Source organism: Benincasa hispida, chromosome 3 (genome assembly GCF_009727055.1).
Source record: "Benincasa hispida cultivar B227 chromosome 3, ASM972705v1, whole genome shotgun sequence".
In the NCBI taxonomy this organism is placed as follows: Eukaryota; Viridiplantae; Streptophyta; class Magnoliopsida; order Cucurbitales; family Cucurbitaceae; genus Benincasa; species Benincasa hispida.
This window is the reverse complement of record NC_052351.1, coordinates 10,314,347-10,341,186: the sequence shown is the minus strand read 5'-3', so window position 1 is coordinate 10,341,186 and position 26,840 is coordinate 10,314,347. Positions and strand designations below refer to the sequence as shown.

Below are 26,840 nucleotides of genomic sequence, written 5' to 3'. Positions count from 1 at the left end.
GAGTTCTTCGTCGAAGTTAGTCGTGCGAATGTGGATGTCAAAGTTTATTTTACCAAGGTAGTTGTCAGAATTGGTTATTGAAGTTTTGTCGAAGGTGGTTGCTAGAGCTTGGAGTTGGCCACTCGAAGGTGGTCATCGGAGTATGTCGTCAGAGTGTGGTAACGGTAATCGCCAACAGAGACCTATGGGTGAAACCATTAAAAACATGGGAGGGAGAGAGAATTAGGGAGAGTAGGGGTGACCAACATTTAAAGTTGGTTGTCTAACATTGAGTTGGTAAAAATACCAATTCAACCCAACTCTCCTTGGTTATTAATCACCCCTAAGTGTTTTCCTATGATAAATTAAAAAAAAAAAAAAATGTGACGGATGACTGGTGACTTTTTCATTAATTCAGTCAACGGCATAGACGTACGTTGAGAAGTTTGTAATAGTTTGATGTTTAAAAATGGAGTAGATTTTGAGAGGAGAATTACAAGAGAACTCCATGGAGACCTGGAGTTTGTTGTTGTTCCTTTACTTCATTCACGCCCAGTTGATGTTTCCCACAATTTCTCAGCCAGACTTCTTTCTTCATACTTGTTCAAACTAAGCCAACTACACCGCTGACAGTCCTTTCAAGAAAAATCTGGACACCGTACTTCTCTCCATCTCTTCCAACACCCAAGTCGATTACGGTTTCTACAACGCCACTTCCGGTGAAGTTCCCGACCGCGTCACCGCTTTGGCTCTTTGTCGTGGAGGTGTTCCGTTAGAACAATGTAGAAGCTGTGTGAACAACGCAACGCTCAGGATTTCTCAAAATTGTCAAACCAGATAGAGGCAGAGGGATGGTACCACAATTGTCAAATTCGGTATTCGAACAATTCTATTTACGGGGTCGGAGACAGCACCTTGAAGATGTTCTACTGGAACACTATCAAAGCAGCAAACCCAGACAGTTTCAATGAAGCATTGAGGAGTTTGATAGATCGACTGCGGGGGGAGGCTGCGAGTGGGAATTCAATTCGAAAGTCTGCTGGTGGATCTGAGAAAGTTCCAAGTCCGAGTATGGATACCATATATGGCTTGCTTGATCGTTTTCCTGATTTGTCCAATTTGGACTGTTTTAACTGCCTGGATCAGCTTCAAAGATCTCTTCCTACTTGTTGCAACGCCAGCTTAGGGGCCAGATTACTTGCAACTAGTTGTCAACTCAATTATGAGATGACCCCAATCTAACCTTCCTATTTGTCTCCGCCTCCGCCTCCACCTTCGCCATCAGTTGAACCTTCCCCCTCCAATACCTGGTATCATTCATGTTCTCAAAACTTATTTAAGTTTGTTGGGTCATATTTAGGTGTGGCTTAGATTGCACTGATGCAGTTTTTTTTTTTTTTTTTTTTTCCATACGTATGAATTTTTTTAATTAAAAAATCAATTTTCTAAAACAAAAATTGGCATTATTTATTTATTATTTTATTTATTTATTTTGCATTAGTAAGCAGAAACACCATCAATATCAACCTAATTGAACTTGAATTCACTACATACATAAAACCTGTTGAAGATCCTACATTGAAAAACCTAAATGATCTTGCACTCTTTAAAAGATAGATAGGAGATGGAGTTTTTGTTAATGCATTAAACCCACGTTATCTAGCTTTTCTGTCCTTTATCAGGAAATAATAGCAATACTGGTAGAACTGTTGTAATCGTTGGGGTGTCCATCGTTTCTGCTATCGTTCTTCTGGTTGGCATTTTCATCATTTTGGTACTGACGAAGAGAAAGAACAAAAGATTATTAGACAATTTCGAAGGTATGGTTCCTCTGTTTTCTTTTAGATAGGCAGTTTAATATGCTTTGATTCGGAAGTTTTTTAATCATGTCTTAATAATCTGCGCTTAGATATAAATCACGAGAAACCACTGATGAAATTAGCAGTGAGGAGATGATTCAATTTGATTTCGATTGCATTAAAGTCACAACAAATGACTTTGCAAGTGAAAACAAGTTCGGACACGGTGGATTTGGAGCTGTTTATAAGGTATGAAATGAATTAAAAGAATTGTTACTGATGATGTCCAAATCATAAATAAGGAGTAAAGTGATAGTCTTTATTTAATTATTGATCTTTTTCAGGGTAATCTACCTAATGGAAGGTATATAGCGGTGAAGAGATTTGCGAAAAATTCACAACAAGGAGATGTTGAATTCAAAAATGAAGTCCTTTTGATGGTCAAACTTCAACATCGAAACTTGGTTAGGCTGTTGGGATTTTGCTTGCAAAGAACAGAAAGACTTCTCATATATGAGTTTGTACCAAATGGCAGCCTTGACAAATTCATATTTGGTATGACTTTGGTTTTTTGTCTTTTGTCCTACACTCTTGGAAAAGCCATTCTTTCTTATAATTGGCAAAGTTATTTACCTAAACGGATGATTGCGTAGATTTTGCAAAGCGGACACTATTAGACTGGAAAAGACGATATAAAATCATAACTGGAATTGCACGAGGACTTCTTTACCTTCATGAAGATTCTCGTCTTCGAATCATACATCGTGATCTCAAAGCTAGCAATATTTTATTAGATGAAGAAATGGATCCAAAGATTGCAGATTTTGGTACGGTAAGATTGTTTGAAGTAGATGAGACACAAGACAATACAAGTAGAATTGCGGGGACTTAGTAAGTACAAATTAGTTATATTTTGCTTTACAATACTTTTAAATAATTTTTTGTTATTATTATAATATGATAATTATAGCATATTATAACTCACCATTAAATAATTTTTTGTTATTATTATAATATGATAATTATAGCATATTATAACTCACCATTAAATAATTTTTTGTTATTATGTTTACAGTGGCTATATGGCTCTAGAGTATGTAATGCATGGACAATTTTCAGCGTAAAATCAGATGTCTTTAGCTTTGACATTTTGATTCTTGAAATTTTGAATGGTCATAAAAATAATTGCTTTCGTAAGGGAGAAAACATCGAAGATCTCTCGAGCTTTGTAAGTATATGATTCACTTCTCAAAGTTTCCATTTACCTATGACAACCCTTCAAGCAGCTTTTGTGATGGAAGATTTTGATATAAGAAAAAAGATTGTTAATTATTTGTTGTTTAATTTAGCTCTTATATCGTTTTGCTGTAATAGACTATTAGATCCCTAAGTTCTAATTTAACTAACCATTGTGAACTTTTTCTTGTAAGGCATGGAAAAATTGGAGAGAAGGAACAACTTCAAATATTATAGATTCAACACTTACTACTGTTGGTTCAAGGATTGAAATGATAAGATGCATTCACATTGGACTATTGTGTGTTTAAGAAAATGTAGCAAATTGACCAACAATGGCTTCGATGGTTCTGAAGCTAAGTAGTTCTTCTATTACTCTCCCTATACCCTCTAAACCTGCATTCTTCATGCATAGTGTTGAAATGCCTTGAAACCTATTCAGATTTCGTATTCAGCATATTTATTTATTTGTAGTTATTTACGATTTTGACCCTAAGGTTTAAAGTAGTGCGCTATATAAACTCTCTAACCCTAGAGGCCGTTTTTTAATGTAATTTCTGAAAACATTCTCTCAAATAATATTGTTCTCTCTCTGCCCGTGGACGTAGCTAACACACTGTTAGTGAACCACGTATATTTATGTGTCGATCTTCCCTATCTCTACGTTCCTTTTTGTGTTCTTTAATTGTTACTGAGTTCCATCCTCGTTAATCAGATTGTCATCACCATATAAAAGTTACTTTTTATTTTGAAAAAAAGGGTAAATTTTATATGTATCTATATTGTTCAATGAACCTCAAAAGTTATGTTGGGTAAATATGATCTATTATTTTCTTCTTAGATTTCATTTTGTATATCTTGTTTATTTCAAAATAAAGTGTAGTTCATCTGTAAACTTACCTTCGTATAAAGCCTTATAAGAAACTTTGAAGATAGCTTTATTTCCATCTTTGTTGATGATAAAAACCATAATACTTGGCATATCACCATCTTTGGCAATCCATGATGAGTATCAGGAAAGAAGCTATTTTTAAAACAAGTTTAGGAGTAATTTTAAAATAATTAAAATTATTTTACCACATATTCATAACTAGTCTAAAAATACCCTCAATCTCTCGAAATAAAACTTATGAAAAATCTCAATTCAAAATACAAAATATCAAACTGAATTGATCTTGAATTATTAATGGTATTGCGAATGCAAGCAATTAGATACCAAAGGGTGATCATCGACCGGTCGGGGTCGGTTTTTCGACCAGACCGACCCCGAACCGACCAGGATCGATTTGTAATATATCCAAACCGACCCCGACCAGCGAATGAGCTAAAAAACGACCGGCCGAACTGTCAATCTGTCGATTTTTGTCGGGTCAAGTTTTTTTTTCCTCATTTTTTTGGTTTTTTTGGTTTTGCCTTTTTTTCTTCCTTTAGAAAAAATTATATTTATTTATTAAAATATATATGAAAATTACAATTATAAATTATAAATCGTTCATAATATTTAGTTTTCTTCCTTATCAATCATGTTTAGTTTTCTCTTTTAATTTGTGATTGTGAGTCAAAATTCAAGAACCTTTAATACATATTTCATATATATTTGAAAACAAAACTAATATAAGAGTCCAGAGTCACATGACACATAGTCACACTCACATACAGTATAATTGAAAACAAAACAAAACAAAACTAATATAATTGAAAACAAACCTTTAATACATACGTCACAAATAGAAATGTCATGACACATAGTCACACTCACATGAAACATACAATACAATCAAACTAGAAAACAGAAATTACAACATAAAGTCAATTGTCAAATACATGTTAATTATAATAAAACATAAAGTCAATTGTCCAATACAACCCAATTACAATAAAATCAAATGATAAATGTTTAATCGTTAACGAACAACTTTGCAAAATCTGGAAGGTCTTCAATGTCTTTTTCATTGTCCATAATCGCTCTGAATCCTATGTGATTAAGATCAAGAAGAGAAATACAACTTCATTAAGATTTTAATCTAACAAGTTACAACTACAAAATACAAATGATGAATAAATACCTTCTTCAAATAATGAAGCTTCTTCCATGTCATGTTGAACTTCAAGGTCTATTGGATCAGAATTTAGCCAATTTTGAGTACAAAAATGAGAGCCTCCACTGTTTTTGGAGCCAATGAACAACGTGATGAATCAACAACACGTCCTCCTGTACTAAAAGCTGACTCAGATGCTACAGTAGATACTGGAATTGCCAAAATATCTCTAGCCATCCGACTAAGAACCTCAAACCGATGATTGTTCCTCTTCCACCATCGAAGTATGTCAAAATCACCTTCATTCTTAACATTCGCTTCCAACAAATAAATATCAATCTCCGACCCCTGTTCGAAAGGTATAGTCTCATCGCCTTCAAAATCAAGATCAATTGTATCATAGACAAAGTCTTCACCCACCTTTTCAATTAGATCACAATCAATCATGGTCTCCGTCTCCGAGGTTGGGACAATTGGTGTATTAGTAGAAGTACTACCATTCCCACTCCCACTCTGAGTATGAGTAATACTGTACTCATGAAAGAGACGTCCACAACATTGTTCCACTACAGTTCCCATAGATTTGACAACCTCTAGCCCAAAAAATTTTTTTAAGACAAAAAGATACAAACCTTAACTTTTTTTGAGGATCTAGCACAATAGAAACACATAAAACAACAATTTTTTTTTTCATTGTTCCCCCTCAAATTTGGCCTTCATGTTATTGGGCATTTCAACTAGCATTGCATTTGCACTACCAACATTCAAACGTATACAATTCTGAACCACTCATATTCGAAGTAGTGTACAAAGACCCTGAAATTTTCAATGTCACATCATAAAAGACCTTTAAAAACCTAATTAACATCTTAGCATTTGTCCAATCTTTCTTTGGTGACAAATCGTGTCTATAAGAAGCATCTTCATCTTCTAATCTATCAAAAGCCTTTTCAAACTTTACAGCTGCGTCAAGCATCAAATATGTAGAGTTCCATCTAGTGGGAACATCAAGACACACATGTAATTTAGGACCATGTAATTTATATTTTGTCCCGATGTCCAACAATCCGTAGTGAGAGAAACTCTATACTTCCTATTCACAAACATGTCTTTCAAACGCTTTTTCTCATTAACATACAACTTAAGCACATCTCTAGCCACAGTAAACTGAGATGAAACAAAAAATCTAGGTTGACTTGCACATGTTAATCTATCAACAAATTTCTTAAATCTTTTACCCTCCACAAACTTGAATGGCAATTCGTCAACAATTACCATTTCCACCAACGCTTCCCGACAACTCTCTAAACTATATGACTCACATACAAGTTGTGACATATTATCCCCAACATTGTCTTTGACTTTAGTTTTGAAAGATAATGTCATTTGGGTTGGATCTCTCTTTTTCTGGTAAGGGTATTTTTTACAATTTTCCAAATGATTCTTCATACATTACGTTTGGAATGACATGCATAGATAATTCCACAGTACTTACATTGAGCATGAGGGTCATTAGGATCACTTTTTAGCTTCTTTTTTTCACTGTCTTCCTTCTTTTCAGTGGATTTAGAACATCCGATGTCTCATTTGCTGAATCAACATCAATGATATTTGTATTAGCATCCGTTCCTTCTGCTTCTCATTCATTTTTTTATGCATCAGTTCAGTTCTATGCCAAATATGACAAACGTCACTTGTCAGTATCACACAATTCACAAAAATTCAAAGAATTTCAACATCAGTTCAGTTCTATGCCAAATAATATATATATATATATATATATATATATATATATATATATTTATCATCATTTTCACTACACTAGATGCACTAATTGGACAATTAATCATTGAAGTGCAATATGTATTTGCACACACATTCACATTTACATACATACATTTAGATTTGTTCAGGTCGACATCCACTAATTTGACATATAATTTTGACAATTTTTTCAGTTGCAAATCGAAAACGGACCTCGGGTTGAAAATCGAAAACGAGCAACTAAGCAAGGAAGGCACAAAACACTATTTTGAAAACAGTGTGTACTGTTTACTGTATACTGAAACGAGCGATCCGGAAGATTGAAGAAGACGAGCTATGGAGACTTGGAGTCGTGGACTGGACGGTGTGCCTGTGGCTGCGATTGCGAAGAGGAACGGACGAAGACGAGCGGTCCGGAGCACTGAGCAGCGAAGAGGAACGAAAGACCTGTGGAGACTTGGAGACTTGGAGTCGTGGACAGGAGGCAAGGAAGGATTTTTGTGGTGCGATTCGAGTAGGGAACGATTTTTGTGGACTGAGCAAGGAACGATTTTTGTGGGCGACTACGAGTGTGAACTGAAGGCAAGGAGCGAAAAAATAAACCCTAGGCGAGGGAGGCGACAGCGCTAAAGCTTGAACGAACCGCTTATATATTAAATAATTTTTTTTTAATTCATAAAGTCGGTCGGGTCGGATTTTGACCCGACCCGTTGGGAGTCCGACCGATATCTACAGTCGGCGGTTCCCTCCCAACCCGACCCCACCCATTTTTTATGGATTTCCGATCAACCGACTCTGTTTCGGTCGGTTTTGGCCGGTCGTTTCGGTTTATCGTCCTATCATGCTTGTCCTAAATCACGATGATTAGATAAAGAGATGATCATAAGAATAGAAAGTGATGTTAACTATCTTCAATAATATGAAACCTTTTATGTTAAATAAAAGTAAATTGAAGAAGGTTTTATGTCGAAAGTGAGCATATCATCGTTGCAAAGAAGTGATTTAAAAAAACATTCATTCTGAAAATACTTTTTATCGATAAAGTTGGGTTGTTTTTGTTACAGTTAAACTAAAGTTTGAAAAATAAAATTGTGGGTAATGATTAGCAGCTAATCTCCCACTTTTGTTACATACTAAAAAAATAAAACAATTTTATTCTATTAAATAATTTGACTGCAAGCACCCAATTATTTTCTTTATTTTTTTTTTAAATTGGGTATAACTCAACTATTATTAGTGTGTGTTTGAAGGTCATGAGATTTGTTGTTCAAATCATTCTGCATCATTTGTATTAAAAAAAATGTTTGTAATAAATAGTAGAATAAGGAGAAAAATCTAAAAATATATCAGTTCTTTAAAATATTTGCACATATAAAAATGTTCACTAGTCAACTTTTGAATTTCTTTTAATTGCCAATGTCGCTCTCTTTTGTCTTGTCTCACATCTTTTTCTTCCCTTTTTTATTTTTTTATTTTCTTTCTTTTCTTTAGTTTTTGTTTCTTTCGTTTCTTTTTTTTATTATTTTTATTTTATTTCATTTCTCTAATTCTTGCTTGTTCCCTTTCTTTTGTTTCTTTTTTAATTTTTAATTTTCTTTTCTTTCTCCGATTTTTGCTTCTTCTCTATTGTTCTTTTAATTTTCTTTCCTTTCTCCAATTTTTGCTTCTTAATTTTTTTCATAAGAATTATGAGGGTGAATTTCGTACCCAAGACTTGAAAGTATCCAATTCATAAGTGACTTAACACCAACAAGTCAATCATCAAATTTGATTATTATAACGAAACATTAAATATAAATAGACAATGAAAACGGATTTGAAAGAAACTACTTTTTTAATCCACAAATTTGCACCATTTTTAGGAACATTTCTTAAAAGTTTAAAATGAGAAACGAGAATAGTTATTAAACAAGTTTATTTCTCAAAAAGATGAGAAATGTGAACGACATCAGACAGACCAATAGTTTTTTTCTTCTTATAGACTTTAAGAGTATGATTTCTATCAAAAATAAATTTAAAAAAATGGCATAGATAACCCAAAATGAAGGCCACATATTGAAGTATTAGTGTATTTGTGTGTCGTAATATTTGTGTATTGATAATAACAATTAGTAATGATATTAGTAATAGAACTTAGATAGATATCAATCATAATAATGTATTAGTAATATCAAATTTAAGTAGATATCATCGGTAGAGATCTATTAGTGATAAAAGTCTATTGTTGATAGTCATGATAAAAGTTTCTGAATACACTCATCGATAGCTTTGAGTGTTAATCTTTCAAAATTGATAGATGAAAGTCTATCAGTGATAACAACTAATAATTTTTATCATTGATAGCTTAATCTTTGATGATTTTTTCACCGTTAATATCCACTTATAGAAGTCTATCATTGATAGCCAACTTAGTGAATTTAATTAATAAAGTTGAATTTCAAACTAATATGTAAATGAAATGCCTAGATGTTATCATTAATAGCATGTTATCAGTGACAGAAGCTATCAACAATGACATGTTATTTGATGGTAAAAAGAAATGATAGAAGTTATCTCTGATAGCATGTTATCTGTTGGGTTTTATGTCCTAAAACTCGTAGTTTGTAAACTAGAAACATACTCTATTTTCAATAAAGGTGTAATTGACGTTTATTTAATAAAGTTGTTGTTGAATATATAAATTGCACTTGTTAAGATTAAATCCAATAAACTTAAAGATCCATGGCTATTATATGAATATTTGAACTTTATGTGGAGACATAAGAGTAGATCAAATTCAGTAAATAGCCAAAATGGTATATAGTGTACGAATAAGGCTGGGTACCTTATTTTGGTAACACTATTGGATGCGACCTACTTTGTAGTTATTACAATCGTTGTAAAATGCTACAAATGAAGTGATTCTAATTCGTTTATGTGGTGATATGAGGAGTGAGGGCATCCTATACAATGAGTTTGCATAAGATCGGATCATGAAATAAGTCATTCTTACTTTATAAACATCGTTTATTATTTAAGGCTGACTATTGCAAAGCGATGACCTAGGTAACTTAATCTTAATCCTGAGCTAACTATGAACTCCTGTTTATTCGGGATTATCCTTAGATTTAGATGAGTGAGAATTGGCTCAACAGCGCCGGCTCAATAAGCCTCCCATTTCAGGGGTAATATAAGGTAGATAGCTGGGGACATAGGGTACAAGATAAAATTCGCTCCTACCCATTTTTAGGGATAGTAGAGAGGTTTTTCCTTTAAATGTTGACTCCGAGTCTTGAACAAAGGGCCCCACTCTCTCATTGGCTCGAGAGGGATTCAGTTTGATGATTGGATCTCAAACCAATTGTTCATTATGAAGGAAATTTAAACGAAGAGCATCCATGAGCGCGTTCGGATCTTTTCAATTTCATTGTGATCCGAAATACAACACACACATTCTATCAAACAGTTATGAAAATTAACACTAATTAAAGGCATGCTTCGAACAATTAAAAAAAAAGGAAAGAGTTCTCATACCAGTTGAAGACCCTCTTCAAACTTTGAACTTATAAGCAACGGAATAACCTCTACGCAAACCCTATCGCCCAGCAAACCAGTCTGCTGCAGCAGCACGATCGTCTACACGAATGGCAGCAACACGGACAGTCACGAACAAGTGAACAACAGTGGGAACGACACCACCAAATGGAGCCCTTGGTATTTTTGGAGTGAGAATCCAAAGTGTGATCTTTGGTGAATTTGGTAAAGGTCATAGAAATAACAAACCGTGTAGACGATAAGTAAGTGGGAGAGAGAAAGCTATCGTATAGCTGTGTGCTTATCGTTTAGAAGAAGCTACACGATCGTGTAGGTTTTACTAAGCGATTGTTTAATAAATGGTAGACGATCGTTTAGAAAACACGACACACTATGCGATCGTTTATGGATGAGTATGCGATCGTTTAGGCACTAGTGTGCAATCGTTTAGGTGATGAGCAACTATCATATAGGCTCTCAAGCTAGGCGATTGTTACGTTTTCACACAGATTGCGAATTTTTGAACTTTTTGCAAAATGAAACAAATTTTCATTTTATTTTTTAGTTACAATAACCAACTTTGGATTCTCCCACTAACGCACAAACGAGGAGAGGTTTTTGGCCAATTATCATATAATTAACCAATTTAATAATTAATGAATATAATTATATTATATTTTTACCCTATAGTTTAATATCACATATCTACTATAGAAATTTCTCTTCCACTTGATATAAATCATATTTATATCTAATTTCCTCCAAATTAATATATCTCATACATTTAGTCAATTACCTTCCATTAGCCAGATCTCTAATTATAATAAGTTGCAATGGACAAGAGGATGCGGATCGACTTTAACATGGCAACAAACGAGAAAGTTTCCTCATAGTCGACTCTCTCTACCTGGGTATAACCCTTTGCCACAAGTCGAGCCTTGAAGGTCTGTACCTTCCCATCAGCACTCGGTTTGCGCATGTAGATCCATTTACAACCTATAGGTCTTACCCCATCAGGCTAATCTACAAGATCCCATACTAAGTTGAAGTACATCCACTCCATCTCGATATCCATGGCCTTGACCCATTCATCCTGGTCAACATCCTTTATTGCCTTTTGATAAGTCAACGAATCCTCAATGTCACCATCTGCTACCATAGCAAGGATTTCTGTGAAACCCAGATAGAGAGTAGGTGGGTTCGCAACCCTCCTACTACGTCGAGGTTCCCTCAACTCTTGAGGTGGAGCCGACCTACTAGATGAACTCCCATCAACAACTCTTGTTGATGTAGCAGGCTCTTCAACAACTCTTGTTGAAGTTTCAGTAGTTTCATTGGAAAGCTCATCAATACGACTTTTCTTCGTGGACTGTGCTCCCTTATATGATCTTCCTCCAAGAAAGTAGCGTTCGTTGAAACAAATACCCTATTTTCCTTCGGATCATAAAAATAACTGATGCGTTGATTTATGAAGTGGAAATATGGATGATATGCGTTGATGAAATTGCGTTGTGCACTCGAGTTTCCCCAGCAGAATTCAAGTGTAAATTCCTCTGAGTTTCCTGGTAAGTCCAGGATGGAACATAGGGACTTGTGAAAATAGATTGCGTTGGTAATTTTCGATGAAAACTTTGTGGTAACCGGGAAAATAAATAAAGTGTTTGGTTTGTCAATTGCGTTGATTAAAAAGAAATAAATAAATGCGGTGGATTTGAGAAACGAAAGTTATGTTGATAGATGCAATGAGTATGCGATGAATGGGTTGAGAAGCTCTTTAGCTAGCGTTACTTGGGAATGCGTCAGACTATGCAATCATGTTACTACCATGCACAGCAAGTCATTTTCCAATGTAAATACGATGCTCCTAAATCTAGGATGCATGTGTTGCATGCAAAATGTCCATAGAGCTTATTCCTAAGTCTCTACTCTTGTCCTATGCGTTGATGCAAGATGCATGAAAGCAAGGTGACTGCATACAATCATATCTTATCTCTAGGATGCATGCGATGTGTTGATAACAAATAGTGCTCATTCCTAAGTGCCTATCTCTTGTATTGTGTGTTCTAATCTGACTCTCCCGAGTCTAGATTCTGACCTGACCTTTCCAAGTCTAGATCCTGTCCTTAGACTACCCTCTCGAGTATCCCTAATGGACAAATGAAGCATACATAAATAAGATAATCGCAAAGAATGAAGATTCCTTAGTTGTACTAACTAAATGTTTCTCAAATTTAGCTACTCATGTGTGAATCACAGAGAATGAACAGGTATAGAGAAAGAAATTTCATTCTTATAAATAAGTTAAGTACAAAATGCCCATAGAAGTTTAAGGTAGAGAGCTTGGTAGATATTCCTTGCTGACCGAGGCTTTTTACACTAGAATCTCTATTCTGATCTAAAGATATTCCTGCTTCCACAAGCGTCGGCCCTCTCTCTATCTTTGAAGCTTTCGGCGCTCTCACAAGCTTACTAGAACGATCTACCGACACAATTTTCTCCCTCGCATCCACCTTAAGATGAAGGAAAACCAAAAACGAAGACGTGCGAACTGGAACAAAAGATTGTAAAAGTTGTGAACCCCTTTTCTGAAAATGCACTTGGTATTGATAGAGCATCAATGGTGAAAGGCGGCTTCTCTCTCCCGATTGTACAGATGGGATAGCTTTAATTCCTGATTGACACGCTGAATGATTGTTACCGATAAAGCTGAATGTACTTTGTGACCGTTATCAACTGTCAACTTAATTTGGATTCGACTGTCATCAGCTTTCTATCCCATCGCTCTTAATTGGCCTTTCACCCAGATGCGCCCACCATATTGCGCTGACCAAGTTGCGGCGATCCTTCTCAGGCGAATGTTTGCGAGCATGATCAACGCAAAGTCTTGTGGTGAAGTTGCGCTCGACCAATGATTTCCTATGAACGCAATCGTGCATTGCATTAACACATATTCTTCACAAAAATACAAAAATAAATAGTTCTAATGCATTGAACGCATGCGACCGCAATATTATAGAGTTTATTCTTAATGGACGCAATTTAACATATTTTATCAACACAATCCAACATTGTTTAATAACTTAGCACTATGATAACGTGCATTTCTGCCCATTATCACACCCCCAAATTTAAACAATGCTTGTCCTCAAGCATAAGCTAAAGATTCCTTTAGTAAGTCCACCACAAAGTTCTTTTCCTAGACTTCTCAAGGATACCTCATTCAAATCCTATATACCAGAATTTCCTCAAGTCTTATTCAAGTCTCTTCTTAAAATATTTCTAAAACCTAGGGATTGCAAGTTTAACTTTCAAAAGGACTTTACTAAATTTCGGAACATCGCATGATTTATTTCAAAAAAGAAAAAAAATTCTTACCTGGGTGTCAAATGATTTTATCCTTGCACAAAAATTTTCTTCCTATATATTTTTTCTGACCTTGTGCTGATCTGAGTGCCTTACCTTCGTTTTGGCTTGCCCCCACGTGTGTCATGCGGACATCCAACTACGAGCAATGCTCTCTTTCTCAGACTAAACTTATACCAATTTGGCAGTGGAGTTGCGGTCATTGATTTATGCGTTAATCCTGGTGACTTACTTTCGTTTTGGCTTTGCCCCCACATGTGTCATGCGGACATCCAACTATAGGTAAGTGCCTTTCACAACTTAACTCTTATCAACATGGGTTTCCCATTGCGTTGACAGTGGAGTTGTTATTCTCAAAATATTTATTTTTTATTTTTTATTAAAAATAGCAAGGTCGAAAATAAATACCTCACCCTCAAATTTAAAATGCGGCAACGTCCTCATTGCCAAAAAATTAAAATAAGTCATGTGATGGTCATAGAATGCGTTGTAAAGAGAGTTTGAAAGAAAGCTAGCAAACCCCTAACTTCGAGAAATATTTCATGAGGTGACTATCTTAAGACTAAGTTGACTCTAGTGTATATGAAAGAAATATAAGCATATTGTTCATCATTGGAGTCATACTTGGCAAAGAACAAAATGCGGTAACTAAATTTATCAATGTCAAATGATTGCGGTGATTAAAGAGGATGCAGTGATAAATCTTTGAAGACTAAAATGCAATGTGATAGTGCAAAATTGGAAATAAAGATAAGGAAGAGTACACCTGCAAATTTTGCATTATCGTCCACATTGTATTGACGCATCCATCTTTGCGGCGATCTCTCTTCTTTGGGTTGTGGTGATGGTAGTAAGATAAATCAAAATTCGCACTTCCCCTGCCTTCTCTAAATCAAAATTCAGCTTCTTGACCATCAACAATGCTTTATACTCTAGCTCCAAAGGCAAATGACACGCCTTGCCAAATACCAACACATAGGGGAACATACCTATTGGTGTTTTGAATGCGGTCCGGTATGCCCATAACGCATCATCGAGCTTCATTGCCCAATCTTTCTGCGAAGGCTTTACTACCTTCTCAAGTTAATTTCTTGATTGGACACTTCAGCCTGACCATTCGTTTGCGGATGGTATGTGGTGGTCACTTTGTGAAGGATATTGTACTTGCGCAGCAGCTCCTTGATATTGTGATTGACAAAGTGTAATCCTTCATCACTTATGATGGCACGAGGGGTGCCAAAACAAGTGAAAATATTTTTCTTCAGGAATTGGGTGACTACTGCCGCATCATTTGCGGCGCATGCTATGGCCTCTACCCACTTGGAGACATAATCGACGGCCAATAAAATGTAATGCTTACCATGCAAAAGAAGGAATGGTCCCATGAAATCAATCCCTCATACGTCGAATAATTCCAGCTCCAAGACAGTGTTCGTTGGCATTGCGTTTGACACCGATCACATTTCATTGCGTAGTCAGCAGCATCCTTGTATAATGTAGGCCAAAAGAATCCACTTTGCAAAACTTTGGTTGCAGTGTGTTGCCCTCCAAAGTGTCCACCATATGGTGAGTCGTGAAATTGTGACAAAATGCGTTGTTAAGCAACATTTGGTACGAATAACCTAATAATATGGTCTGCACCTCTCCTATACATATTTGGCTTATCCCAATAATAATATTTGCATTCATGCTTGAGTTTCTTCTGTTGGTGGTAGGTGTAATTTTCAGGAAATTGTTCACAATCCAAATAATTAACGATGTCCGCATACAGGGCAATTCTTCTATGTGGAATAGCTGCTCATCTGGGAATACGACACTCACTTCAGTCTCATTGCGGTCAACTTCAGGATTTTCAGTCTGGACAAGTGATCCGCAACTTGATTCTCTGTCCCCTTCCAGTCAATTATTTCGATATCAAATTCTTAAAGGAGAACCCATCTGATCAACCTCGGCTTCACTTCCTTCTTTGTCATTATGTATTTGATCGTCGAGTGATCGGTGTGGATGAGTACCTTGGTTCCCAACAGATATGCCCGAAATTTTTCCAACGCAAAAACCACAGCCAGGAGTTCTTTCTCTGTTGTGGTATAATTTGTTTGAGCAGGGTTTAAAGTTTTATTCGCATATGCGATGGGGTGCAAAATTGTTTTTCTCTTTTGCGCTAAAGCTGCCCCCATCGCATACTCGCTTGCGTCATACATGATTTCAAATGGCAATGTCTAGTCTAGCACAATCAGTACGGATGCGATAATCAGCGCATCTTTTAAAACTCTTAATGCATTGAAGCAGTTGTTGTCGAACTCAAATTTTCTGTCAGCCTCTAGCAACGCACTCAGTGGTCGTGCTATCTTAAAGAAGTCCTTGACGAATCATCTGTAAAATCTGGTGTGCCCTAAAAAGCTTCGCACAGCCTTCACGCTGGTTGGAGGTGGATGTTTTTCGATTGCATCGATCTTTGCTTTGTCCACCTCCAATCCATCCCGAGAGACTTTATGTCCCAACACTATACCCTCCTTGACCATGAAATGACATTTTCCCAGTTGAGCACCAAATTCGTCTCTTCACATCTCTTCAGAATTTTCTCTAAGTTGGCTAGGCAGACTTCATAAGTGTTCCCATAAATGGAGAAGTCATCCATAAATATTTCCACTGAGTCCTCGAGATAATCTGAAAAGATCGCCATCATGGACCTTTGGAACGTGCTTGGCGCATTGCAGAGGCCAAATGGCATGCGGCAGCAAACATCCCATATGGGCAAGTGAATGTGGTCTTGTCTTGATCTTCAGGAGCTATCATGATTTGATTGTATCCGGCATACCCATCCAGGAAGCAATAAAAATCATTCCCTGTTAGTCTGTCTAGCATTTGATTGATAAAAGGCAGAGGGAAGTGATCTTTCTTTATGGCCACATTCAACTTGCGGTAGTCCATACATGTGCGCCATCCAGTGATGGTCCTTTACAGTATTAACTCGTTATTCTCATTTGGGACTACCGTTATTCCACCCTTCTTCGGCACACATTGCACGGGACTGACCCATGTGCTATCTGCTATGGGATAGATAATGCCCGCATCTAGCCATTTGATAATCTCCTTCTTGACGACCTTTTTCATCGCAGGGTTGCGTCAGCGTTGATGTTCAATTGTTGCTTTATGATCGTCTTCAAGACGAATGTGATGCATGCAATACGCAAGGCTAATTTCTCTAATATCAGCAAGTGTCTAACCAGTTGCTCGCACATGTTTCTTGAGAATGCTCATCAACACATTCTTCTGTTCTTTGTTGAGTGCAAAGGAGATAATTACTGGCAACTTCTCATTCTACCCCAAAAATGTGTACTTCAGATGGGTTGATAGGGTCTTTAGTTCAAGTGTTGATGGCTCCACTAAGGAAGATTAGGTTTTTTCTCTTTCTTCCGTCGGCTCTATTTCTTGCTTTGCGATCATTTCTTCTTCCTTGTTTGTTTTTGTTGCGATCGCATTGCAAGCAACAACAGATGCCTTGGCATCCTCTTCTTCATACTCTTCATCAGACTTTTCTTCTTCAATCAAATTCAGGTCATCATCATCAGAATCTTGCAGATCTTCTTCATCCGGGAAATTCAAGGCACGAATTATATTAAATTTGAGCTTCTGTCCGTTTATACTCAAAGTGATTTCTCCCTTGTGGACATAAATTTAAGCACGACCTGTTGATAGAAAAGGTTGCCCCAAAATGATGGGCACATCTTTGTCGGCCTCGTAGTCTTAAATGATGAAGTCAGCTAGCAAAATAAATTTATCAATCGTGATCAGCATATCCTTCACCTTTCCTTCTGGATGAACCAGAGATATGTCAGCCAATTAGAGAGTCACTGATGTGGGCACAAGTTGTCCCACATTTAATTGTCTGAAAATTGACAGGGGCATCAAATTTATGCTGGCCCCCAAGTCACACAAGGCTTGCTCAATATAGAGTCCTCCTATGGAGCAAAGAATAGTAAAGCTCTCAGGATCACTCATTGTTGCTTAAAAATTTTACTCTAATGTCACACAACGCATGGATGCATATGATGCAAGTTCATGTCCCCGTAACTAGTTCCCCGGCAACGGTGTCATAAACTTGTTGCTTAAAATTTATATCTTTAAGCATGTGGACAAATATGCGATACTACTTCTAGATATGCGTTAATTATGAATATTCATGTAGTATGCCTTGCGTTGTCACAAGTTTCCTTACGTTGGAACCAAGTGTAATTCCACCACAAGTTTCTCGGTGTGATCCGAGGTCGAACATAGGGACTGTTTGAGGTTATTGTGGTATGTTCGTGGTATATGCGACTAGGTTTTTCAATCTAAAAGTATATAAAATTGCGGTAAAGTAAAGGAAAGCAGTAAAAATGCGATAGTAAAATAAGTACAGTAAACTTAAGCTTGATGATACAAGATGCAGGCTTCATGATACAAGATGTTGGGGTCCAGGCTGGCTATGAAGATTATACAAAGAACATGAAATGCAGCGGCAAGTCTTATGTACAAACAGAAAGAGAAAGGTAACTAATATGAACAACACAAGTTTCTTAATTGCGTTGAAGTTATAAGTACGATTCCACTTTTCTCTTGGCGTACACCTTTCAATGATCGATCACGCTCCCACATGTATGTGGTGAATCAGAGACGAACGTAATGAATGCAAGATTGCTTCCATGTCTGGAAGTACTACTCGCTTTAGTTAACGCATTCTTCTAACCTTCTCTCGATACATCAGAATGGCATCTTCACTTCTGCTCTCACAGGTGAAGATGTCGTCTAGCATGCTTTAGTTAAACATAGTTATCTCTTTAACACAAGTTAAGTACTTGTGTAATTCATATTAACTACCAGGGGATTAAGAAGACATCATGGAGAAAGTGATTCACGGAGGAATGGAAGTAGACAGAAAATGGAATATGAAAGCAATCGAAACATTTAATATATCTATTAAGCGTTTGATACATGGTGTGTGAATGAAGGGATAAAGAAAGTGAAATACAATGATGAAAAGAGATAGAACAGATACAAAAAAGCGCCAACGTCTTGGCACCGATTGGAGTGGAGATCTGCTTGTCGAATTGGATGGATCAGATGGATGGATGAGCTTCTCTCTCAGGCTTGCTCAACCGGTAGCAAGGTTCTCAGCACAGAGCTTCTCGGTGGGTATTCGACAGAATAGAACTGAGACTCACTCTCGGCGCCTTGTCTCGTCTTCCTTCCAGATTCTTTAGTTAAGCACCCAGCTCAGCTTTTCTCTCAACACTTAAGCAGCAATTTGCCCGTATCCAGTAGCATAAATTTTCTTCTGAATCTATGGGTATTTATCGGTGAAGATATTTGACTCCGGCTTGTGGTCCCCACTTGTTGTTATGGAATTCCAAAGATGGAGGATATTATTCCTTCTGTTATGCAATCAGACAGTCAATTCTGCACAACCGTTAGTTGTACACGTGTCTTAATCCTCCACTTTTGTGTTGCTCAGCTGCATCTTTCGATCGAGTGTTCGCAGCAGTGTTTGTTTTTATTACCGCATGCGGTTGAAAGTCAGCTCTGGTACAACTATCGTATTATGCCGTCATTGCGTTAATCGTCTCTTCATTGTTGATTGACGGGCACAATGTGACAGAGATGCGGTGATCAGTTTCTCTTGAGCCTTGAGCGCAAGCAGTGTACTCGGTTTCTTGCAAAACAGAGAAAAATTCTCCTTCCCTTCCATCTTAAAGATGTTAGTGGGTGTAATTGCGATAATTCATAATTATTGTATTTTGAAGCTAATTTTCATACAATTGACGCGTATTTATTCTCTTTGGCCGCAATATCTAGATAAGACAGTCTAATAACTTGTATTTCTACAAGTTATCACTCATCTTCGGTGGGATTATGGATTTGGTACTTTGCGTTAATGCCATCATGGAAATTTCCCAGCGCCCCTCTCTTAGTTACCATGTCCTCTAGAAACTTGGCATAAGCAGGAATTTCCTCAATCTCTTCACTGAAGGAATGTTAACATGTAATTGCTTTAACATAGATAAGAAGCGTTGGTACTGTACCTCTTCGTTTTTCTTCTTCCTTAGTCTCTGAGGGAAAGAAGGTAACTGGACTTTCACGGTTCCTGTGTTATTAGCTTCGAGGTCGACGCAACCTCAGGTTCTACTGCTTCATTTCTCTTTCTTCTTCTTGCGTTACTGCAATCTCAGGCTCAGTTGCGATAGAAGTTGTTCTACTATGCTCCTTCTTTTCTCCTCCACAGTTTTCCACTACGCAATGTTACAACCTGACATTGCTCCTTACCTGATCCCCGAGTTGCGTGGAAGTTTGGTTGAACTTGGCAACGGCCCTTGTGGTCGACTTTTCAGCTCACTCGCAATCTGGCCCATTTGCAATTTGAGATTGCAGATGGACGTGGCCTGACTTTGAACACTGTCTTGTTTTTCTCTATATATTTCTCAATAGGCTCTCCAAAGAAGAGGATTGCGGTGGTTGTTGTGAGCTACTTGCTTGACTTCTCGGTTGACCGTTGTTGCGTTGAAAGAATCCTGGCAGCCCTTCTTTTTGCGCCACAGGTTGAAAATTTTGTTGTTGATTTTCCAAGCAAAATTGGGGTGGTTTCTCCTTCCGGGGTTGTAGGTGTTTGAAAAGGGATTATTTTACACAAAAGTATACAGATTGTGGATTTTGCGGGCAATCTTCCATCGCATGCCCATCACCGCAAGTTGCACACCTTGCGGTGTTCTACTGATTGCGTTGATTTGCCCACCTTGCGGTCATCGTTTTTCTCTATATGTTGCTTCAATAGGCTCTCCAGAGAAGAGGATTGTGGTGGTTGTTGTGAGCTACTTGTTTGACTGCTCGGTTGACCGTTGTTGCGTTGAAAGAATCCTGGCAGCCCTTCTTTTTGCGCCACAGGTTGAAAATTTTGTTGTTGATTCTTCCAAGAAAATTGGGTGTTCTCCAGCCAGGGTTGTAGGTGTTTGAAAATGGATTATTTTTCACAAAGTATACAGATTGTGGATTTTGTGGGCAATCTTCCATTGCATGCCCATCACTGCAAGTTGCACACCTTGCGATGTTCTAACTGATTGCGTTGATTTGCCCATCTTGCGGTCATCGTTTTTCTCTATATGTTGCTTCAATAGGCTCTCCAGAGAAGAAGATTTCGGTGGTTGCTGTGAGCTACTTGCTTGACTGCTTGGTTGATCGTTGTTGCGTTGAAAGAATCCTGGCGGCCTTCTTTTTGCGCCACAGGTTGAAAATTTTGTTGTTGATTCTTCCAAGCAAAATTGGGGTGGTTTCTCCACCCGGAGTTGCAGGTGTTTGAAAAGGGATTATTTTTTACAAAGTATAGAGATTGTGGATTTTGCAGGCAATCTTCCATCGCATGCCCATCACCGCAATTCGCACACCTTGCGGTGTTTTAACTGATTGCGTTGATTTGCCCACCTTGCGGTCATCGTTTTTCTCTATCTATTGCTTCAATAGGCTCTCCAGAGAAGAGGATTGTGGTGGTTGTTGTGAGCTACTTGCTTGACTGCTCGGTTGACCGTTGTTGCGTTGAAAGAATCCTGGCGGCCCTTCTTTTTGCGCCACAGATTGAAAATTTTGTTGTTGATTATTCCAAGCAAAATTGGGGTGGTTTCTCCACCCGGGGTTGTAGGTTTTTGAAAAGGGATTATTTTTCACAAAGTATAAAGATTGTGGATTTTGAGGGCAATCTTCCATCGCATGCCCATCACCGCAAGTCGCACACCTTGCGGTGTTCTAACTGATTGCGTTGATTTGCCCACCTTGCGGTCATCATTTTTCTCTATATATTACTTTAATAGGCTCTCCAGAGAAAAAGATTACGGTAGTTGTTGTGAGCTACTTGCTTGACTACTCGGTTGACCGTTGTTGCGTTGAAAGAATCCTAGCGGCCCTTCTTTTTGCCGCCACAGGTTGAAAATTTTGTTGTTGATTCTTCCAAGCAAAATTGGGGTGGTTTCTCCACCCGGGTTGTAGGTGTTTGAAAATAGATTATTTTTCACAAAGTATATAGATTGTGGATTTTGCAGGCAATCTTCCATCGCATGCCCATCACCGCAAGTCGACACCTTGCGGTGTTCTGACTGATTGCGTTGATTTGCCCACTTTGCGTGTTGGGCTGCTGATCGCCATTCCTTGGATCAAATTCATCATTGCGGTCATTTGGTTTTGTAATGAAGTAAAGCACCATTGTTTGCGTCAGACTCTTAAGTCTCAATCTCTGGTCACTCTCTCTCCAGTCTTCATGGTTCTTGGAGATGCGATCCAGAATATTCTTCGCCTCATCGTATGTTTTGTCAAGCAAACCTCCAGCAGTTGCCGCATCGGCAGCGATCTTCGAAGCATGATTCAAACCATGATAGAAAATTTCTATTTGAAGGCAGTCTGGTAACCCATTATGTGGACAATCCCGAACCAACCTTTTAAACCTCATTCAAGCATCGCTGAGCGATTCGTCCAAGTCTTGTTCAAAATTAGTAATAAGTTTCCTTCGTCTTGCATTCTCGGTAGGTGGAAAATACTTCTTCATAAATTTCTCCACTACCTGCTCCCAAGAAGTGATCTCTTCTGGTTCGAGAGAATGTGCCCATTTCCTAACCTGATCACAAAGAGAAAATTGGAATAACGTTAATCAAACTTCTTCCGCAGAGATGTTCGGGAACATAAAAGTATTATAGATTTCAATAAAACTTTAGAGATGAGGGTCCTCGCCACACCTTCCTCTGAATTGACCTACAGTCTGGATCATCTGTAGCATCACCGGTTTCATTTCGAATCTGCTTCCGTCGAGGGCAAGCCTCATGATTCCCAGAGAAAAATCATAGAGGTTTAGCGATGCATAGTCCCTAATGGGCCTATTGCGATCGTTTGCCAACAAAATCAGATTCGCCATGACATTGTTATCATTTGGTGCTCCACCTCTAGGTTGCTCCGCCATCTCTTCTTTATCGGATTGTGGTTGTTATTGGCGGTCTCTCAATCTTCTTCTAAATGTCCTCTAAATCTCCGGGTCATAATTCGCCAGAGATTGAAAGTCCTGCAAAGAAATAAAAAAAAATTACCGTTAACAAACTATTTTGCCGAAGTCCCCGGCAACGGCGCCAAAAACTTGATGCGTTAATTTATGAAGTGGAAATATGGATGATATGCGTTGATGGAATTGCGTTGTGCACTCAAGTTTCCCCAGCATAATTCAAGTGTAAATTCCTCTAAGTTTCCATGTAAGCTCAGGGTAGAACACGAGGACTTGTGAAAATAGATTGCGTTGGTAATTTTCGATGAAAACTTTGTGGTAACGGGGAAAATAAATAAAGTGTCTGGTTTGTTGATTGCGTTGATTAAAAAGAAATAAATAAATGCGGCGGATTTGAGAAACGAAAGTTGCATTGATAGATGCAATGAGTATGCGATGAATGGGTTGAGAAGATCTTTAGCTAGCGTTACTTGGGAATGCGTCAGACTATGCGATCATGTTACTACCATGCACAACAAGTCATTTTCCAATGTAAATGCGATGCTCCTAAATCTAGGACGCATGTGTTGCATACAAAATGTCCATAGAGCTTATTCCTAAGTCTCTACTCTTGTCCTATGCGTTGATGCAAGATGCATGAAAGCAAGGTGACCACATACAATCATATCTTATCTCTAGGATGCATGCGATGCATTGATAACAAATAGTGTTCTTTCCTAAGCGCCTATCTCTTGTATTATGCATTCTAATCTGACTCTCCCGAGCCTAGATTCTGCCCTGACCTTTCCAAGTCTAGATCCTGTCTTAGACTACCCTCCCGAGTATCCCTAAGTGACGAATGAAGCATACATAAACAAGATAATCGCAAAGAATGAAGATTCCCTAGTTGTGCTAGCTAAATACTTCTCAGCCCATTCAACTAATTTAGCTACTCATGCGTGAATCACAGAGAGTGAACATGTATAGAGAAAGAAATTCCATTCTTATAAATAAGTTAAGTATAAAATGCCAATGGAAGTTTATGGTAGAGAGCATGGTAGATATTCCTTGCTGACCAAGGCTTTTTATACTGGAATCTCTATTCTGATCTAAAGATATTCTCGTTTCTGTAGGCGTCGGCCCTTTCTCTATCTTTGAAGCTTCCGGCGCTCTCCTGCTTACCAGAATGATCTACCGGCACAATTTTCTCCCTCGTGTCCTTCTTAAGATGAAGGAAAACCAAAAACGAAGACATGCGAACTGGAACAAAAGATTGTAAAAGTCGTGAACCCCTTTTTTGAAGAATGCACTTGGTATTTAAGGAGTTATAATGTATAGTATGCATGTTTAGGGTTTAAATTGTTTTAATATAAGTGTTATATTAAATCATGAAATATCTGGTATTTGTTATGGATGCAAAGCATGTCTAAAGTTTTATAAGTTGTATAAAATTAGGTTAGACATTTAAAATTCGTAACAAAGATAAGTTGCATGCTCATGTAGGATGACCACTTATTTTAATAGTTAAAATAGGTTGTTATCTTGTAAAACTACGGTTACAAACTCAACCAGCATATAATCCTGTCTAAGGCTGAAGGTACTTAAGTTGATGGTCTATGGAACACCGCCTACCTGGGGATTATGGTCGAATAATTTAGCATTGTTACTCAGTTTTATTAACACACATGAGCAGTGTGAGGTTTTAAAACTGGTTTATCACCTAGACTTAGGTTGTTTACTTATCTGGAACATAACTAAGTAAAGATTTACCTAAAAACAAATAGAACACTTCAGTGAGAGATTAATAACATATACGATATGTTGTTCATAGCTCTCATGTCCCTAAAAGTTCGTGAGATCCATGCAACGCTTCGTGACACCCTAGGAGTGACCTCCATTCGGAAGGTATTTACATGGATCAAAATCAAGGTGAATAGGGGAAGTAGTTCATAAAAAGTAGGTGAAGGATATATGTAAACGTGTCATGCAGTCTTTTCCATTAGTTTGGATCCTGAGATTTCTATGGTGTGCCTGCTGTTGTCTTTTGGGCAGCATTAGCTAGTCGCTAACTGTTTGAGTATTAATTTTTTTCTTTTGATATGCGTTGATGGTCATGCGTTGATCATGCGTTAATTTGAAGAATATGCAGTATGCGTAATCGTGTATGCGATGATTATGCATCCCTACCACAAGTTTTCTTGCTGTCTCGCCAAGTATAACGAGATCATAACTTTCTCGGGATGATTCGAGGTCGAGCATGGGGACTTGTAGCTAAAAGATGTTTGTAAAGTAATGCGTTTGAAGTAGAGAATAAAAATAAAAAGAAAGAAGTTGATTAACTATGCGCTACTCCTATTCCTAGCTAAACAGACTGTACAATTGACGTTTGACTATGAGAATCGGTAGAGATACAACCACTGTTCACGCATAATGAGATGCATGGAGAAGTAAGGTTGGGGAGAAGATACCATCAAGTCCTTAAGATTGGTCTCAATGGTAATCCCAGCTCGTCACATTAACGCATCACACACCTCTCGGTGGTTAGCCACATGCTTTATATCTCTATAATACATGGTTGCGTTGAGCATAAGATCATTCTTATCTCTTGGAATATTGTTTACTTTGCTTAGTGAGTTCCACTACTTACCCTCTCGGGTAGTTGGTTATAGCTACTCTGCTCATAGGCAAGAATTGTGATAGCCTCGCATTAAGCAAATCGGATTGACTCACTATACTCGTGCAACGCACACCTCTCAGTGGTTTGTTACATGCGTCAAATCTCTATGCTACAGATTGCGTATGCGATAACTATTGCAATCTACACTTAACTCATTGCGGTGAAAGAAAATAATGATAAAGTAGAGGAAGATGATGAAAATGATGTTGAAGGAATTAAAGAGATGCATTGATTACAAAATGTATTAATGTCTTAAGCCAAAATGTGATACAATACAGAAGTAAGAAGAGAGGTGGAGGTCTAGATGTGGAAATCTCTTGCTTCCATCAGATGTGTGTCAAGGCTGTCGGTGGTGTAATGGATGGGCGGTGGAGTAGTCTCTCTCAACCTTTATCTCCGACGAAGCTCCGATCGTCAATCGGAGGAGGTTGTGGAAGTGAAGAACTCTCAAAGACTTTCTGCTCATGCTATTGTCTATGATCATAAGAATCTGCCTAAGGCAGAGTCCTAAATGCTTTGAATTCAGCTCCAAGGCTTTATTTATAGAGCTCAGATGCCGACAACTTTGATAATCTTGCTCTGAATCATTGCCATCACTAACGCAATAGGTGAAATGTCATCATGATCTCATCTCTTTGATACTCCCAAGGTATGCGTTCATGATTGTTTCTTCTGAAGTATCAACGTATTCCACCCACTTTGTGATCAACCTTCTATCATGGCTATCACTCTGTAGTTGCGGCATTCCATGCGACGAACTTGTTTTCATTAAAATCAACGCATGTGATCAACTTTGCGTTGGTTTGGGATTAGCGCATGCGATCGATTCCTATGACAGCTACAAAATAGACATTTTGATGCAAAATAACGTATGATATAGGGTTAGCGGAGATTTTCAGTGTTGATCGACGCAAGCTCATTATTTCACATGAATCTTTAGCAATATTAACGCATATTCTGCTCATAAACCCTCATAATTCTAAATAAAAGGTTGTAATAGCTTGTACGTCTATAAGTTATCACACCCTCAAATTTAGAATTATGTTTGTCCTCAAGCATGCCTTATACTAAGGAAACTAAAAAATTGCCCTCTGACTCTTCCTCTGTGTTGATCAGCTTCTCAAAATACAATTCACTTGCACTTCTAGCCTTGGCAGCAGTACTCTCCTCAGACTTAGCAACTTCTTCTAAGAAATACTTTCTAAGTTTAATTCCAGCAAACCTCCGCTCAAAACTTTCTATTCATCGCAGATAACTTTGTCTTTAGCTTTTTACAATGCGATCGTTCAAAACAATTCAATGCTTTACGACTCATTATTAGATTGAGGCGTTGAACCTAGCCACGCTCTTCATTTTGGCTTGCCCCCATGGGTTTCATGCAGGCATCCAACTTTGGTTGCATGTCATATTCAACTCAACTCTTATCTTAACTAAATTTAGTTTGCGCCAGATAGGGGAGTTGTTATTATGCATTGATTCTGGTC

General features: G+C 37.7%; 2 pseudogenes; both read left to right on the top strand.

Moving 5' to 3' along the window:
- The first annotated feature begins 443 nt into the window (after positions 1-443).
- LOC120073891 lies at positions 444-1,290 on the top strand (annotated as a pseudogene).
- On the top strand, positions 1,148-3,495 carry LOC120073890 (annotated as a pseudogene).
- The last annotated feature ends 23,345 nt before the right edge of the window (positions 3,496-26,840 follow it).